Source organism: Microtus oregoni, unplaced genomic scaffold (assembly GCF_018167655.1).
Source record: "Microtus oregoni isolate MIOR12 unplaced genomic scaffold, Mior012 000044F_ref0000062, whole genome shotgun sequence".
Lineage (NCBI taxonomy): Eukaryota > Metazoa > Chordata > Mammalia > Rodentia > Cricetidae > Microtus > Microtus oregoni.
This window is the reverse complement of record NW_024543218.1, coordinates 5427192-5446682: the sequence shown is the minus strand read 5'-3', so window position 1 is coordinate 5446682 and position 19491 is coordinate 5427192.

The following is a 19491-nucleotide window of genomic DNA, read 5'->3' as shown; positions in this document are numbered from 1 at the left end:
AGACACATATCAATGATGCTTATCTCCATGGGGTTTAATTTGGGGTAGGAGGCAGGGGAGAGGTGGACAAACAGCAAACAGTCCATGAGAAATTTAAACTTGACAATATGGTAGATCAATATATGTGGCGGACCTCTCGACCGGCGACGAAGAATGACCACCACACCAGGATTCCACTCAGAACACGCTTTTACTGGAGTGCCCTTGATTGATGGGGAGCAGGGAATGAGAGGGCGGGAAAACGAGGAACAGGGAGCGGAGGGGCAGGGAGTGAAAGGGAGAGGCAGCAGGAAGTGAAGGGGCCAAGGGCTCTTAGGCAGCTGCTTAAATAGGGAAATGGCACACGGGTCGCCCTGTGTTTGGCTGCCACCAACAGCTGACACCAGACCGCATCGGGATAGGCTGAAGGATCCTCATCCACCGCGCATGCGGGAAGCGGGGGACACGCAGCTCTCAAAGCCATAGCCAAATATGGAGTTGTTTATAACCAACAAGACAGGATGTCGGTGCCATCTTGTAATGGCTATCCTGTCCGGCTCACTACAAACATACACAGAAGGTGGAAGTATGATAACCAATATGTTAAGTGTTTGGCTGTGGGAATCATTAATGATGTATAGATTTAGCTTTTTCCTTTTTATTTACTCTTATCTCATATATTATATCCCAACTGTGGTTTTCCCACCCTCCTCTTCTTCCAGTCCCTTTCCACCTCCCCTCCCCTCCAGATTCACTCTTCTTCCTTTCCCTTCAGAAAAGGACAGGACTCACAGGGATATTAACCAAATGTGGCTGCCAAGTTAAAGTAAGACAAGGCAGCTCTTCTCATATTAAGGTTGGACAAAGGAACCCAAAAGGAGGAAAAGGGTTCCACAAGCAAAAGAGTCAGAGATAGACCTTGTTTCCGCTGTTAGTAGTCTCACAAGAACAACAAGCTACACAACTATAACATATATACAGAGGACCTAGGTCATACCCACACAGGCTCTCTGATTGTTGGTTCCATCTGTGAGCCCCTATGAACCCAAGTTAGTTGATTCTATGAGTTTTCTTGTGGTGTCTTTGACCCCTCTGATTCCTACAATCCTTCCTCGACCTCTTCCACAGGATTCCCTGAGCTATGCCTACTGTTTGGTTGTGGGACATTTAAATTCTTAAACATAAACAATATTAAAATTATTTCAGTGTAGTAATACTGGGGCCCATGTAGATACACTGGGACTGAATTTAAAAGGGCAATTTTGAATTCCCCAAGAAGATCTTGACTAAAGACTAGATATGGTTACTTAGTTTTTTTTTTTCTGACATTTTATTTCTAAGGATAAAAGATGAAATCTAGTTATAAGGTCCACTGGAAGACAATTATTTAAAAGAAACTTATAATTCTAAAATGTATGTTACATCTTACAATCGTTAATCCTTAATCATACTGCCCATTTTGGGAAGGAGAAGGAAAGAATTTCTAAGGAGCACCACATGTGTGAATGGACAGTGCTTGGCTTGCTCCATAAACATACCCAGTAGGCAAAGACTGTGTCCCATTTTATAACTGAGGATACCGGGAGGGGACAGCCTGCTTAGGATCACGGAGTTAGTAAATTTGTCTAATTTTGTGGATTTGCTGCGGGTCCCCACAAACCAAGGTGACTGGTCCCCAGTCATGTGGTAGATAGTCCCTGGTGAGTATTGTGGGCAGGTGGTGGGTGGGAGGCAGACAGATAGGCACACCATTCAGATGGGTTTGCTGCAAGCTGCCAGGGTCCCAAGCAGGGACAGTGCACAAAACCACACAATAGGCTCCATGTGACTGCAGCAGGCGGGCAAGAGAGACAGATAAACATACCATACAGAGTAAAGTTAGGTTAAACATTTATTAGGTGGGTTATGGAGGGGAAGGAAAAAGGGAAAAGGGGGGGAGGGGTGGAGGGAGATAGACAGAGAGAGAGAGAGAGAGAGAGAGAGAGAGAGAGAGAGAGAGAGAGACAGCCTCTTGGAGAGAGGGGACAGGAAGAGAGTAGGGGTTTGAGGCTGCAGACAGGAAGGGAGTGGGTGTGGCTTGTCTCTTAAAGAGACAAAACAATCATAACACTGTGTGTTCAAAAAGTATCATTTGGTAATTAAGTTTTCCATGGGATGTATTCAGGAGGTATGGCCCCTTCCCTTCCTTCTCATATGTGCAGAGCCAGAGAACCCTTCCCAAAGCCTAACTGCATCTTGAAGGCTGAATACATTATTGAGGAGGGAGTGAGGGGATTTCAAGGAAATCTCCTTTCTAATTCAGGGACTCTTGAGGGTATGTGTTCAAGGGATCATCAGCCATCTACTATGACTAGTGTCCACGCTCTGCATTTATGTGTGAGATAGGCCAGGAAGTGGGATAGGATAAGATGTGAAACTGAGAGACAGGTAGGAGCTCCATCCAGAGGAGGCTTGTGAGACACACTGTGATATGGATACCAAGCCTGTCAGGAAGTGGGAATCATCATGGAGTCCTCCTGATTCTTAGGGAAGGTATAATTGCACACCCTCGATTTAAAGAAAGTATCACCAGAGGGTGTATTGTCTTTCCATTGCCATCTCCTCCCAAATGAATTGGCTAATGGTTTATTTGTTTTAGGAAAGAACATGCATCTTAAAGATCTTCATGCTCATGCCTATGTGGTTCTCCAGACCAGTTCCTACTGGGTAGAATGGACTTAATGTCCATTCTTTGGTATTATAGTCTCCTTTGCAGTCAGCTCGTTGACTTCCACATTTTTCATTGTTTTTTTCAATGCATTTGAATTCACACTGGCAAAGTGAACCATTTTAGTATTCCTAAAGAAGTCAGAATGCATCATCATCACACTAGAAATGGATCGGAAATCAATGTGGGTAGCTGAGTTCAGTTTCACAGGGAAACTGTAGCATATTCATGGGCTTTACATAATGAAGTACTAATGCACAATAGCCTTACTGTATATGGTACTTCCACCCTTCTCCATTGGTGGGGATTGGGTGCGTTCCAAGATATTTAGTGGATGCCTAAAACCAGATAGTATTAGATTCTCAGCCCACTAAGCATTGTCTGTCTGAAAACCAGGATGTGTGATAAAGATCTTGTAGGCAGGTAGCATATACATCATTGTTGCGAGGGTGTGTGGGTTCACACAGGTCCGTGAAATAAAGACTCAGAGACGCGAGAGAATGAACCTAGCTTCAGTAGGTGCAGGGGGCTCAGTCTAGTAGATTTTAATATTGCTAAACAAACTGAATGAAGCTTCCAACACTACAATGCCAGGTCAAATACCTGATTCATGAAGTGCCATGGTTTCTGGGTTCCCTCTAAACCAAGTTTTGCATAGGCTTTGTATCCATGGGAAACTCTTAGACAAGATTCACACAGGGCAACAAAAAGTATTTGTAAAACAAAGGAAGCCTGGGTGAAAATTCCAGAACTAGGCCAGGTATAACCCAGTGGGGGGTTTCTCATGGGTAGAGGAGGTTCTGGCTATCCCTCTGGTGCCAGGCCAGTGGGACACTCTGCCACACAACAGGGATACACTAAACAAAGGGACGATTCTCATCTCAGGTAGCTCAGAGTAGATGGAACAATGGGGCATCAGATTTCAGCACATTACACAGAAGCTTATGTAGTTTAAAAGTTATAAGTTATCATACAATATTCCATTTTATATGGGTTTCACCATTTTTGTTTACTTATCTGTACTTCTAGTGGGATTTCTTCTTTCCTATGTTCTGATGGTTGTAATTTATTTTCCTTTCCTGCATCTAGAATCCCTTTAAGTGTCCCCCTCCCTCCATAGCACCATATGCGGTGCTGATTAATTTGTGTCAGCTTGACACAAGCTAGAGTCCTCTGAGAGGAGGAAACCCCTAGTGAGGAGAGGAGGAAACCCATGGTGAGGAAAGGAGAAACTCCAACTGAGAAAATGCCTCTAGGAGGTCAGACTGTAGGAAAGCCTGAGGGCATTTTCTTCATTAGTGATTGATGGGGGGGGGCAGCCCATTGTGGGCGGTGTCATTGCTGGACTGGTGGTCCTGAGTTCTTTAAGAAAATAGACTGAACAAGCCATAAGACCAAGCCAGTAAGGAACCGTCCTATGTGGCCTCTGCATCAGCACCTGCCCACAGGTTCCTGCCTTGACTTCCCTCAGTAGACTGTGACTCTGGATACGAAAACCAAATAAATCCTTTTCTCCCCAAAGTTCCTTTTAGTCATGGTGTTTCATCACAGTAATAGAAGCCCTAACTAAGATAGAAGTTGGTGCCGGGATAGTGGGGTATTGCTGCAGCAGACCTGACCATGTTGTTTTTGGGAGGATCTTGAAAAAACTTTGGGATTTTGGACTGGGAACTCCATTGAGTATCTAAAACTTGGGGAGCTGTTCTGTGCGAACTTGGAACATAACAGAATTGAGAGAAATGCAGATAATGGACACCTGGCTTGTGAAGTTCTGGAAGGAAGTTTGAAAATCAGTTAAAGATTCTGTTGAGGCCATTGGATATTTTGAGTTAAGAATCTGTGGTTCTGATCAGCTACCAGCTGAAGAATGAGCTACGATTAACAAAAGACCAGAACCACTAAAGTTAAACCTTCACTTTGCTGGGCTAATTAATGCTGGTCAGGTAAAGCTGACATATAGGCAGTAATTAAGATGAGACCAGCATCTTGGAAGTAATATCTTCTGGGATATTCTCAGAGTTAGAACATATAAAGTGTATTCCAGAGGTGGCCAAGGTTGTACCTGGTGCTGGCAGCTGAACTTGGTAGTGTAAGAGTCACTCAGGTGGTGCTGGTTTTGAAGACATGAAGGAGTCATGGAAAGCCACTGAGGCTTGGCACCTAGTGGCATGGCTGGAATCCCCAAAGAGAGATCAGGGGAGGCTATTGGTGAAAAATCACTCCAGTTGCAGCAGAAGACTCCAGTATTTTGGAGATGCCAGTGCCATGGGATAGCCACCAAGAGCAGCAGCAACCATCGAGGGGAGCGAGCCTAAGCTAAGAAGACAAACTGTGTGATGCAGAGGGCGGAGCTGGAGAAGAGACCCAAGCCTTTGGAGGACCCCCAATAATGGTGAGTAAATCTCAGACATTGGGTACTAAATTATTTACAAAGCTGGAGTTGAGTTTTGCTTTGTTCAGGTTGTGACTGTGCTCTTGTTCTTCCCTCTTGAAGTCAGAAAGTACTCAACTTAGCTTTCGTTTTGTAGGAGCCACAATTGAGAAACTTTAAATTTTCAAATAATTTTTTTGAAGTTTTACAAAGAGTTTGGCTTACAAAAGAGACTTTGAATGTTTTTAAAGATACAACTTTTAAGGTTTTTAAATTGGTAAAGACTGGGACTCTTAAGTTTGCAACATGTTTTGTATTTGTGGTATTTAAGATGAAATCTTGGGGACTGGAAAGGTTAGTTTTACTAAAATGACATGTTTGTGTGTCAAGTTGACAAGAGGACAATTATGTTGACTAATTTTATGTCAACTTGACATAAGCAAGAGTCATCTGAGAGGAAGGAGCCCCAAGTGAGAAAAATGTTCTCTAAGATCTGGCTGTAGGCAAGCCTGTAGGGCACCCAGCCCAAAGGGAGTGATGTCACCCCTAAGCTGGTGATGTAGGGGTTCTATAAGAATGCAGACAGCAAGCCAATCAGTGGCAGCCCTTAGTGGCCTTTGCATCAGCTCAAAATCAGGTGCCAGCTCTGTTTGAGTACCAGTCTTGACTTCCTTAGATGATGACCAGTGATGTGGAACCATAAAGCAAATATATCTTTTCCTCCCCAAGTTGTTTTTGGTCATGGGGTTCATCATAGCAATAAGCACCCTAAGACAGTGGTCCTGGATTCATTTTGTTTATGTTGATCTTGGGAGGTCTTTGTTTGTCCTTTGATTTGGAAGGGTGATTTTGTTATCTGTAGTAATATATGTGGCAGTTTTCTTTCATGAAAAGACATGAAGGACACCACTCCATGGTCACCTGACTTAGAGTTTCTATTGAGAAATCTGCTATTATTCTGTTGGGTTTGCTTTTATACCCAAGCTGCACTCCTTTCAGCTTTAAGTGTCTTCTCTTTGTTCTGAACTCCTAGTATTTATTGCTAATGTGGCTTGTTAATAGTCATATGTGTTTGGAACTCTGAATGCCTTCTATACCAGGATGCCTGTATATATCTTGAGACTTGGGAAATTTCTGCTATCATTTCCTCAAATAGATTTCCTTTGCCCCCAGTCTGTGCTCTGGCACTACTTTCTATGCCAAAAATACTAAGTTTAATCTTTTAATCATTTCCTGGCAATCTTGCAGGTTCCGAGTTTACTGCTCTAGTTGGCAGCATGAACCTGGGGGAGTGGGACCTGAAACTGAGGCAGCCTAAAGTCTCATGCAATAGCCAACTTTCTTCGGAGCATCAGCGTATACTCTGGAGGTTAAGAAGAGTCAGCCGAGTAAAGTGTACAATCACAAGAACAAGCTGCATGTGGCAAAAACACGCTTTTCCATAGAGGCACATAAATAAGCATCAATAGCCAGTTGTGATGAATGATCTGAAGTAAACTCACTTCTATTAGTACACCTGAGAGGGGCATGAAAACGCCCTCCAAGAACAACCCATGTTATGGAGGGGCAGGGGTTATAGAGTCTTATCTTGTTTACTTGGAGTTTTCTCACAAGGTCTCAGAAATCTCCCCCCACATCTTGGTTCATGGACTGTCGTCATACAGTTCTACTCTTAACCTCTCATTGTTTACTGTGTCAGAATGTTCTCATTCATGAATGTCTTTAAGCCTTGAAAATTATTTGCTTGAAATAAACTATTATTGAGGCTTTTCAGTAAGTTCTTTTTATAAATACAAAGTTTTGTTTCCTATATTTGGGTCTATCCTCCCAATTCTCTATCATTTGAATTTGTACGCTTATCCTGCATTATTTTCCTTAATTCATTTTGATGGTTTTAATGCATTTTCTTGCAATTCATTGATCTTTCAAAAATTAATTTCATTATCGTTCCAGTCAGTTGCTGGGGAATTACGAACTTTTGGAAGAGTCGTGACTTTCCAGTGCTTTTGAGGTGGCAGGAAGTTCCAGTACAGTCACTGTGACAAGTGACAAGGAGGGACACCTCCTCATAAACAAGAAGTCTAACTCTGCTTCCAGGGAGGGAACTTCTTCAATGAAGCATCTAAGAATAAGAATATAAAAATGTAGATTCCAGAAATAGAAATGTAGAAATAAAGAAATATAAAGTCGTAAGCCTAGGAGAATGAGAACAGACTGTTAGCAGCTTTCTCAGCAGCTTAAGGATTAACTATTAACAGTGGTTACTCTGCTTTACAGCCCGTAGCTCTAGTTACAAGACCTAAGCATCTCTCTGCAAACTGAGAGCCTAACACCTCCGGCCATCCATAATTAACACAGATGTGAGCTGAGTTAAGTTTTAGGAGATCTATCTATCGGTATATATATATATATCCCTGCTATGTGAGACTGGCCGTATCAAAGGGGAGAGCACAGGGCTTCAGTAAACACCACCTGGAAGTACCAAGGAAGAAAATAGATTAAGAGCAAACACTAATTTAACTAAGAATCACTTTTAACGAAGATTGTAAAGTAAGGCAATCTGTATCTAAGTTTTACCTCGAGATTTTTCTTTTATTATTATTATTGAAAAAATTTCCGCCTCCTCCCCACCTCCCATTTCCCTCTCCCTACCTCCACTCCTCTCCCCCTCCCCCCACTACTTTCCCCCCCTCCAGTTCCAAGAGCAGTCAGGGTTGCCTGCCCTGTGGGAAGTCCAAGGTCCTCCCTCCTCCATCCAGGTCTAGGAAGGTGAGGATCCATACAGACTAGGTTCCCACAAAGCCAGTACATGGAGCAGAATCAAAACCTAGTGTCATTGTCCTTTGTTTCTCAGTCAACCCTCATTGTTAGCCATGTTCAGAGAGTCCGGTTTTATCCCATGCTTTTTCAGTCCCAGTCCAGCTGGCCTTGGTGAGCTTCCCATAGATCAGCCCCACTGTCTCAGTGGGTGGGTGCACCCCTGACTTCCTTACTCATGTTCCTCCTCCTTCTGCTCCTCATTTGGACCGTGGGAGCTCAGTCCATTGCTCCAATGTGAGTCTCTGTCTCTATTTCCATCCATCGCCAGATGAAGGTTCTATGGTGATATGCAAGATATTCATCAGTATGGCTATAGGATAGGGCCATTTCAGGTTCCCTCTCCTCAGCTGCCCATGGAACTAACTGGGGACATCTTCCTGGACACCTGGGAGCCCCTCTAGAGTCAAGGCTCTTGCCAACCCTAAGATGGCTCCCTTAATTAGGATATATACTTCCCTACTCCCATATCCACCTTCCTTTATCCCAACCATCCCATTCCCCCAAGCTCTCCCTATCCTCCCCTTCTCACTTTTCTCTCCCTTACCCCCATCCCACCCCATGCCCAAGTTCCCAATTTTTGCCCGGCAATCTTGTCTACTTCCAGTATCCAGGAGGATAACTATATGTTTTTCTTTGGGTTCACCTTCTTATTTAGCTTCTCTAGGATCACAAATTATAGGCTCAATGTCCTTTATTTATGGTTAGAAACCAATTATGAGTGAGTACATCCTATGTTCTTTTTGGGTCTGGGTTACCTCACTCAGGATAGTGTTTTCTATTTCCATCCATTTGCATGCAAAATTCAAGAAGTCATTGTTTTTTACCTCTGAGTAGTACTCTAATATGTACTCTCTTCACACTTCCTTCATCCATTCTTCCATTGAAGGGCATCTAGGTTTTTTTTTTTCCAGGATCTGGCTATTACAAATAATGCTGCTATGAACATAGTTGAACAAATGTTTTTGTAATATGATAGGGCATCTCTTGGGTATATTTCCAAGAGTGGTATTGCTGGATCCTGGGGTAGATTGATCCTGAATTTCCTGAGAAACCTCCACTCTGATTTCCAAAGTGGTTGCACAAGTTTGCATTCCCACCAGCAATAGATGAGTGTACCCCTTACTCCACAACCTCTCCAGCAAAGGCTATCATTGGTGTTTTTGATTTTAGCCATTCTGACAGGTGTAAGATGGTATCTCAAAGTTGTGTGTGCATGTGTGTGTGTGCGCCCACATGTGTGGGCATATGCTGGAGAGAATTCCTATCTGAGGACAGGGGTTGTTGTGATTTCCCATTTTCAGTGTGTTTCCCACAGCCTAGCAAAGATTTATATGCCATAATTAGGCAAAAAAATGAATAAGCCTCATATAGACAAGGTTCTTGACAGATACTTTTAGAAAACAGTTTTATGGCTGCGTAAAGAATTGGGCTAGATCAGTTTCACGAACTGCTCAAGGTGTGCATTGCACACAGTCATGTAGTTGATCATGGTGCAACCGGATGGACTTTGATATGCTCGTGAATCTCTGATATCATTACCATCACAAGCAGAAAAAAAATATCCAATCACCTCCAGAACTTCTTTGTGACCCTTTCAGTACGTGTGTGTGTGTGTGTGTGTGTGAGAGAGAGAGAGAGAGAGAGAGAGAGAGAGAGAGAGAGAGAGAAGCTTATGTATGTAGGTAGATTATCTAATAAAGTCTACCTTTTGAATATATTTTATGTAGATTATCTAACAAAGTCTATACCTTCTGAATATATTTTAAGTGCACCATACTGTATTATCAGCTCTAGGTACTGTTATACTCTGAGATCTCAGCACTTACACTTAACAGAGGCTAGAGTTTTCTAGGATGAGGGAACCTCAGCTAAGAAAATGTCTCCATTATATTGGCCTGTAATCAAGTCTATGGGGAAATTTCTATGATTAATGGTTGATGTGGGAGGCCTTGTCCGACTGTGAGTGTTTTGGTGCTCCACCTGTACACGTGGTCCTGGATTGCCTAAGAAAGCAAGCCGAGCGAACCACGAGAAGCCCGTGATAGGATTCTTCCATTCTACTCAGCTTCTGCTTCTTACCTTGAGTCTTGCTATGATTTCCCTCAAGAATAAACTAAAATCTTCACAGTGAAATTAAATGCTTTTCTTCTCAAGCTGCTTTTGGTCATGCTCATTATCTCTGCACTAGAAGGCAAACTAAGACAGTACTTATTCATTCTGCCTAAATATAACTTTGTATCTATTGGTTATGGATGGGTTGACTTTGACTTACAGTGGGGTTATGTTACTGTGAGTCAAAAATGCACTTCATAAACTTAGATCACTGACTGTCCTTGCACAGTGACACAGGACAGTGTGGGCGACTGAGTAGGATGACTGAGATTCCAGGTTCACTGGTTCTGCCCAGCAGTAGGATAGAGGATTGCATCATTTATTGCTGGCCTGGGAAAAGATCAAAATTCAAAATATTTAGTGCTTTCTGCTACATGTGTGATAAAGTTTAAAAAAATGTTTACATTGGCCATTGCCATTATAATTTGGGGACGGTAAGTACAGTGGGTTATTAATCAGCTTTTAAACAAAGGGTGATCCTGCTGTTTGCAGCACCATAGGTGGACTCAAGACTATGTTAACAAATAAGTTAATCACAGAATGATGAATGATGCCATGCACATGAGATATCAAAAGCAGTCAGGTTTACAGAAGCAGAAAATAGAATGGTGGTTGCTAGGAGATAGAGCCAGAGAGAAACGGGAAGTGGTTTAATGGAAAACGAAGTTAGAGTTACACAAGACGAATAGCTGCTAGAGATCCACCAGGCTCTTCCTTATGGTATTTTTTTTCGGTCTTCACGTCAATATTTTTTATTATCCACATTTTATAGCTGAGGATAGCAGAGTTTGAAGAGATTGAAATAGGTGGAAAGGCATGTGTTAGGATCTGAATTTTGACACATTCTATAACTGTGATCTCGAATAAGTCACTCGGTCACTTTGTGCCTGTTTTTCTTATGTACCTCTTGGGAAAACAAATGGTGGCTTTGCAGGATTCTTACAATGATTCAGAATAATGCAAAGGCCTAGCATAAGGCTGATAATAATTAGAATCTGAAAGGCTATCGAGTCACTGCATACAGAATCTGAGCTAGTTTTATCTAGTTTCGTAGACAAAAGAAGGGCCTGAGCTTGACTTTATTCAGTAGACTTCTAGTGGAGGGAGTTCTTTGTAGAGATCACAATTGTATGTCTGTGCTGTTGATGGATCATAGTTGTATGTCTGTGCTGTTGATGGATCATAGTTGTATGCCTGTGCTGTTGATAGATCATAGTTGTATGCCCATGCTGTTGATAGATCATAGTTGTATGCCTGTGCTGTTGATAGATCATAGTTGTATGCCCATGCTGTTGATAGATCATAGTTGCACGTCTGTGCTGTTGATCTTATCACAATTGAGAGAGCGTCATATGACACTTTCCTTAGTCACCATTTATTCTAAAACAAATGTGTACATATATACACATAGTGGTCAGTTGATTAAAAACTATTTTCTAATTATGAACATCAAGGAAGTTAAGTTCCTATTGGATATCCATGTTTTGTGTGTGAGGTTAGAGTTTTCTTGGCCTTTCTAAAGAGAGCTTATGGTTCACAGGGAAGAAAACCAACTTCCTGGAAGAATTTGAACAAAGATGCTAAGTTTTAGTAGTTTATACACTCTCATACATATGTTAGATAAGAAATAATGGCTTTTGAGTTGGTAAATAAGAACAAGTACTCATTGGAATATAAACTGTTTTCTAGCTGTGCCAGCTACTAATGTAATTGTTTCTCCAGGCAAATTTAATAAATAGCTAAAATTGAGTTCTTGCTGACTCTGAAAGTCTTACCTGGTGACTTGCATGACAGTTCTTTAAAAATGTATGAAATAATAAAGACTCCAGTGTTGAGACAAACCACATCAAAAAGATGCAGCGGTTCTTCATTAGAAACTTCACAGATCAGAGAATGAGTCCAGAGGACACAAGTCAATATACACTATAGTCCTCTGTAAATTCTTCATTTCAGAAATGATTCTTTTAAGATTGCATTGTGTTCCAGGAAATGAGCTCATATGTTTAGACAATTGCAGCAGTTTTAAAATGTGCTGTTACTTCTTTTAACAAGAAGTCAGTTTGTGGCTAGGAAAATGAGCAAGGCTAGTTAAGTGGTTGCAGGAGCTGACATATATCAGAACAAGCTAATATGATCTAAATGAATGAGATTATTAGGTAAAAAGCAGACTATAAATTTAATCTGAGGATTTTCTGTGTGTGATCCTTCGTGTGGGGCACCTTGGCAATAAGAAGTGAACATTTATTTTCTTCGTGGATTACTTAGGTCTTTTTTCCTTTTCTTTGTAGCTTTAGGTTTTATTATTACCAATTTATTTAATTTTTACAAAATAGATGTCATTTTAATTATATTAATTATGGGTACAGTGTGATAATTTGATACATAAATATAGTATGTATTGATTATATTGGACTGGAATTACATAACAGTTTTGTGCAAGAGTGAAACATTCCATCCTTCAGGAAGCTTCTTAAGTCAGGAAGGCCTTGAAACTGACCAGACTCACTAGGTCTCTCCCTGCTAGAGTAAGCAAAAAAATAAAATAAAATAATAAAAAGGGCATCAAAGAAGAGTCTCAGACAAAGAAGACTCTCATCCAATCCAAGATGCAAAGAAGACTCTGGGGCCAGATCAGCTGTCTGGAAGAAGCAGAAACCAGCAGAGCTGCCTGGAAGAGGTTTAGATACATTGGGGCCCCTGGAAAGGACATTCTCCATCCTGTTAAGCTGCCTATAGATTGTGCAGTGTGCTCCAGTTCCCAGCTTTTGTGAGCTTTGTCATCCATACTTGGGTGGACTTTGGCGATGCAGCTGGTTTTGAATTATTTCTGCTTCTCTAAGTAACCCCTCACCAAATTCCTACAAATAATCCCAGTAAAACTTATAGTTTATCAAGTTAGAATTTGGTGCTGTTGGTTTGTGGGCTCCCTCTCTGAGATGAGTGGATGTGTGTAGCATCTCCTCACGAAAAGTTTTGTCACCCAACAGCTGGTTAAATCTTCATATTATTAAGCACTAAACAGCCGTCTTGATTAATGAATAGTAATTGTACATGTTTATGGGATATGTCTGAATTTCCAATGCACGTCTATTGTGCATCATTATCAGATCAAGGTTTCTGGCATACCCTTTCCCCAAACATCTAAAAGCTGCTTTGAAATATGCAGTAGTTGTCAACTATAGTTGTATATATAGTAGTATAGCCATAGCTACATTGCTAGGCGCTTGAACACCGGTCTGGCTCTCGCTCATGCAGCTGCAAGTTCTCTAATCAGGAGTTTCAGGGTAGATGTTTCCTCAGGATACAAATGGAGCATTGTGAGATGGTCACTGAGAATGGACGATTCATTTTTGTGTTTGTTTTTGTTTATAAAAGAAAACCATTTAATTGGTGTGACTCATGTTTTCCTTTTCATCATGGCAGAACATTGCAGTGTGCAGGTAGACATGGTGCTGGCTATATCTCCATCTTAACTTGCAGGCAACAGGTCTGAGACACTGGGGGGTATCTTGAGCAGATGTGAGACCTCACAGTCTGCTGCTGGAGTGACATATTTCCTCCAAAAAGGTCACACTTATTCTCGCAAGGCCACACCCCTTGAGAGTGCCACACCCTTTGGGGGCCATTTTCTTTCAAACCATTTTATTATATTCCCTGGCTCTCAAAAGCTTGCAGCAGTATCATAATACCAAAAAAAAAATGCATCCAGGAGGATCCAGTTCTTAAATTCTGTATTTAGAAGGTGACCCAGGAGGAACACTCTAACAAGAAATAAGAGTAAGAAGATGCATATTATGAGACTAGCAAGCTGGTCTTTTGAAGATGGCTTATATTGAAGTGTTTAATATTTGTGTTATAAGTGTGGTCTTTGATGTCATACTTTAGAGCACAGATGATTAATTTCTTTTATCTTAATTTCCAGTCAAGCTATAGCCAATTGTTACTTAATAAGGTTAAATGAGGGAAGACCATACAACTGGAGAAGTTTGCCAAGTGTAGAGATAATATCCAAGGGTTTGGAGTTAATGACTGGGATTCAAGGTTTGAATCACTTGGTAGGTGCATAGGCATCAGCCACACTCAGTATAACAGCTACATTTTTGGGTACAAATAACAAGTGGTTGACTTAACTCTTTCTTGGCTGAGAGCTTGAGTGTTCCATCCTATCCCATCCTCTGGGATACTGTTTTGCTCCAAAATAACCCACAAGTCCTGAACAGAAGTGTGCTATTGAATAAATTCTTTATTTTTACCTTATTACAAATCTAAGCCCTATACATTGACCTCTGATTCTTAACTTCTCACAGAGTGGGATTTCTGGAGGCTGCATAATTTTTTTCAGGTCAGTTCAGGATGCACACTGCCCTTGACTTAAAGGAATGAGATGTGTAGCCAAAGTCAGAAGAGATGGAATAGTGGATTTTGCCTCCGAGGGCTTTAGATTTGAGTAACCGATTCCTATCTATTTGTTCATTTATTATTAACTTCTCCCACTTATTACTTGGTCTCCTGTGAGCTCCACGGGGTCGTCCCAGGAAGGCTTACACTCTCTCTTCTGGTTGAGAGCAGTTTTATTTCGCTAGTAGCACCTCCTTTGTCTTACATAACCTGAGATGATAGTCGCCACACTCTTCTGATCTGTTGCATTTTTAAAGGACAGAAATATCACGCTAAAACCAAAGAGGCTTTGGAGCAGCAGAGCATTTATAATTTATGCCGAGTACGGTTGTGGGTACCTTCTTGGGGACCAATAGATTTTAATGTGTTTGAAAGGCTCACATTTTCAGAATATAATTGTCTAAGCTGGATCGATTTGTTTAGATATTTTTAGGGAATACTTAATAAACATCTTCTGTTTCATAACATCAATCCTAAACTGAGAGGGAGCATGTCACTTTTTGTGAGTGGGGAGAGGCAGCTGCATGGAGCTGGGCTGGGGGATTCTGCCAAATTCCACATCTATTCTTTCTCTCTGGCATGGCAGAGAGATAAAGAAGGTCCGTGTCCCTTTCTGGACCTATCACCTCATTAGAAATGACCAAGAAAAGCTTTGGGCAACATTGTTTACGATGTCTATTTAGACAGAAGATCAGCTGGGACAGTGTGTATGTGTGTGTGTGTGCATGTGTGTCTGTCTGTCTCTGTGTGATGTAGGTAGTATGCTGAGCATTTACTCCTAGAGACCATTTGTACTGAAGAGGGATGAAGTGAAATGGAGAAAAACAAACAAAAACAGCCCCTACTGAGAACAGGGCACTGGTTACATACACAGCTCACTTGATCCCCAATACTGTAGTCCTTTATCACCCACAGAGGCTATGTTCCAAGACCCTGCAGTGAAATCTTGAACCATGTTTAGTACCAGATGTTATATGTTATATTTTTTCCAATGCACAATACTTTCTATTTACTTTAATTTATAAATTAGGCATAGGAAGAGGTTAACAACAACAAATTTGAGCAATTACAACAATATGGTGTAGCACAAGTTATGTGAATGTAGTTTGTGTCTCATATACTGAGATACTGAGCACAGCATTATAATGTATAAATTATGAATTATACTTCCTGGATAATGTAAAAGTACACCAGTCTTATGCCTAGGCGATAAGATAAAGTGAGGTGTATTCTGCAGGCCAGTTGACAGGTTCTCTAATACTAAGACAGTCAGTCTCATAACAGAGGTGTCTAGCGAGTGGGCACCGCAGACAGTGTGGATATACTGAACAAAGGCATAGTTCATATTCCAGATAGAATGGAATGAAGCAGCATGAGAGTGCATCACGAAACTCAAAAAGACATAATTTAAAACCAACGTTTTTTTTTTAATGGACATGCCCATTTCGTAATTCAGCTTGTGGTAGATTTTGGGTTACTGAAACTGAGCAGAATGAAGCCACAGGTAAGAAAAGATATCTATTATATGCTCTGGGTGGTGACATTATATAGCTGAGAGAGATAGAACCCAGAGGGGCTGAACAACTTACTCACGGTCACACAGCCTGTAAATGGTAGTGCTGGATTCTGACTTACAAGTCCTGAACTTCTAAGACTTAGTGCTGGGAAACATAGGAACCTTGTGATTTCTTGTTAGGTTCAAAGACAGGAAGCAAGTCTTCCCTCCGGCAGAGGTAGGGCTCTCATTCTTCCGGTTATTGTCATCAGATAGTCTCTCCGATGACAGCTGGTGCCTCAGCTAGAGTTGCTAGAGCGATGGCTTTGCACAACCTGTCACGCCTTCATGTGCTTCCTCCTGGCTTGTGCCCTCAGCATGTCCTCTGTTGATGCACTTTATGGAGGGCCATCTTAATCTCTTCAAATTACTTATTTCTCCACGGCTGCTCACTGGAGGGAACCAAGCCTTGAACCATTGTGTGACTCCGGAAATTAGACCAGTACCCAGCATACAGCAGGGTTTCCAATCATCAGAACAGAGGTACTGCAGTACCAAGGGGCAGGGGAGGGTGGGGCAAACCCCACTGTGTTTACCAAGCCCACTAAGAACTGCAGTATCTCGGTGAAAACAGTGCTCAGGATGTAAGTGTAGCTTCAAGACCTTCAGGACCCGCTCTTGTTCCCACGCAAACATAATGAATCTTGAATGACACTGAGTGTTACTTGAGCAGCCATGGAATCATACAAAGAAGCTAAGAAGTAGTCTTTATAAACGAAAATGTCAGTTTCTCTCTCCTTACCTTCTCTTTTTCGATTCTTAGTTTTCTTTTAAATACAAAACCAAACCAAACCAAAACCCAAAAACAAACAAGCAAACAAAAAACTATTCTGAAGAGACAGGAAAAGCTATTCTTGCAGCATGCTTGTGATACATAAAGTGTAAATGGAGACTTTTCTCTGTCCTTCTCCTCCCACTGGACTGGTTTCCTTCGGTCCACCGAGTCCCTGCAGCTGCTTATGAAATAACCGTTCTGAGAATTAATATCAGTTACAATTGTTTGGCCAATAACTTAGGCTTTTAATGGTTAGCTATTTCTTATAAATTAACCCATTTCAGGGGCTAAGGAGATGGCTCAGAGGTTAAGAGCACTTACTGCTCTTTCAGAAGACCTGAGTTCAACTTCCAGCAACCATATACTGGCTCACAACCATCTATAATGAGATAAGATGCCCTCTTCTGGCCTATGGGGAAATATGCAGACAGAATACTAAAAATAGTAAAAAGGCAAGTATTAAAAAAATTAAATGAACCCATTTTTATTAATTTATGTATTACCAAGTGGTTGTTAGTTACCCGTGATCCTCTGGCATCTCCCTGACTCTGTCTTCTCTTCCTATCTTAGTTTCCATTTCTTACCTAGGTATATTCTGCCTGGCCATAGGCTGAAACAGCTTTATTCATCAACCAATAAGAGAAATGCATAGTCACAGCCTACAGAAGGACATCTTATATCAATAAAAGATTTGAAGATAATTCTAACACCAGTATTTTCATAAACCAAGATGAATAAAGGACAACCATTTTGTGGTGCTGGAATAAGTTTCTTGAGTATGTTAGGCAAGTGTTCCACCACTAACCTATGTACTCAAGCATAAAGATATATTTATTAATGCTAATGACAGCTTCACTTGTATAGGAATGATTGATATTGTCTACTGTTCTTTCCCATTGAATTTTAAATTCCACAAAACAAAGCAAACAAAATAATTGTTGGCCATTTAATTCTTTGTTTATCAGAGCAAAATGGGTCTAGTGATTCTAGGTATTTGGTTTGCTAGATTCTGACTTGTAATCCACAGCTAAGATTTTAGGATTTATTTGAGATAAGGTCCTTGTCTACTCAGTACAAATATTTTAAATTACACAAAAACATATTTCTACAGTAAAAAACTTGATGAGAGCAACAGTAACACAGTTCCAGTTAGGGCTCTGGATTGCTCTCCGTGGATCTGTGATGTTATACTTCTGTCTTCATCTGTAAGCTTACAAGGAGATCCTTGTTATTTCCTGGCCCAGAGAAAGGCAGTTTATCTTTTTTATGTCAGCAAAGATGCAGGAGCAACAAGGAGATATGAGAAGGAGTCAGAGGACCTAGAATCACATGGCATTAGGTCTTAGGATGTGGAGATCTTGAATAGCTGGTGAACTGCAGGGAAATGCAAAGCCTGAGTAGAATGGATGACTGCAGGTGGCTTTTATTATAGCACTAATATTTTAGAGCTCTGTTTAAAATCATAATGTTCTGATATAATCTATAAAAATATTTCTATAATAATGTTCATCAAGAAGTTTAAAACCAATATACCAAAACTAAATGCATAGATAAATGTAACTTTTACTTTAAAAAGCATCTCATGACTAAAGCAATGTGAAATACTGTCCTACATCTTCTAGTCACCTTGAATAAAGAGGACAGAGCAGGATATCATATACCCTAGGATTCCTGGGCCTTCTGGGAATGTTCAAGCTATGAAAGTCATATCATGTGGTTTTCTTTTCCACACACACCAGTGTTCCCAGCTATCTCCAGCGACACTAGGAAGGGCAAGTTTATGGTTTTATGTAGGAAATTTTGACAAATGCCATTAATGAATTTGGATGTCTCCATCAGTTTGGGGTGCTATATAACAAATCACAGTAGACCATATGGTTCACAAACATGAGCAATTGGCTTCTCATAGGTCTGTAGGGGTAAGTCCAAGACTAGGAGCCATTGCAGTGGCTTTAGCAAAGTTTCTCTTATGCAGCATGGTAGAGAACAAGTAAAGAAAGCAAGTTTTTCATAGCTTTTCTTTAAGGATAATTATCCCATTCATGGGAATGCTACTGGTAGAACCTAATCACACCCCGAAGGTTCACCTTGTTATCTCTGTCCCGTAAGGTTTAGGATTTCAACAGACCAACATTTTAGATATATGGATAGACATTCAGTGTATTACACTAGGTATTGAAATCTTGCAAACTGCCGGGTTGCAGAGTTGGGAAACATTCACACTCTTCTCATGGCATCTTCATTAGAGAGGGGAGTAAGTAGTCGACAGACATGAGAAGTAGCAGCACCATCGAGGAGGGGTAGTTGCTCCTTAGAAGAACAGGGTGAGGAGTTTATAAACCAAGAATTTGTGGATTTTACTTGTAAGAAGTTTATCCCAGTTTAGATTGGAACAGGACAAAGATACCGTTAATGGTGAAGTAGGAAACTAGCATCTGCCATGTTCCTAGAGACACAGAAATGACAGGAAATCTTGATGATACTATACATTCTCAGATTTGACTCTCTGATCTCCCGTAGGCACATCATCCACTTTGCAGACCCTGGTTTTCCTCGTTGGTTTGGTCAGCATATTGGTTTGAGTTTTATCCGGAACATGCTTTGAACTTATTTCTTTCTTAAGTTCCCATCAACTTCTGTTATAACATGGTCTCTCACTGCTGTGGCATAAGGCTCATCCAGATATCCACAGCTAATGACTAGTATCCTCTTAGTTGGACTTGGCACAGCAAAACAGGGCACTGTCTAAGAGCCTGCAAGTCACGAAACTCCAA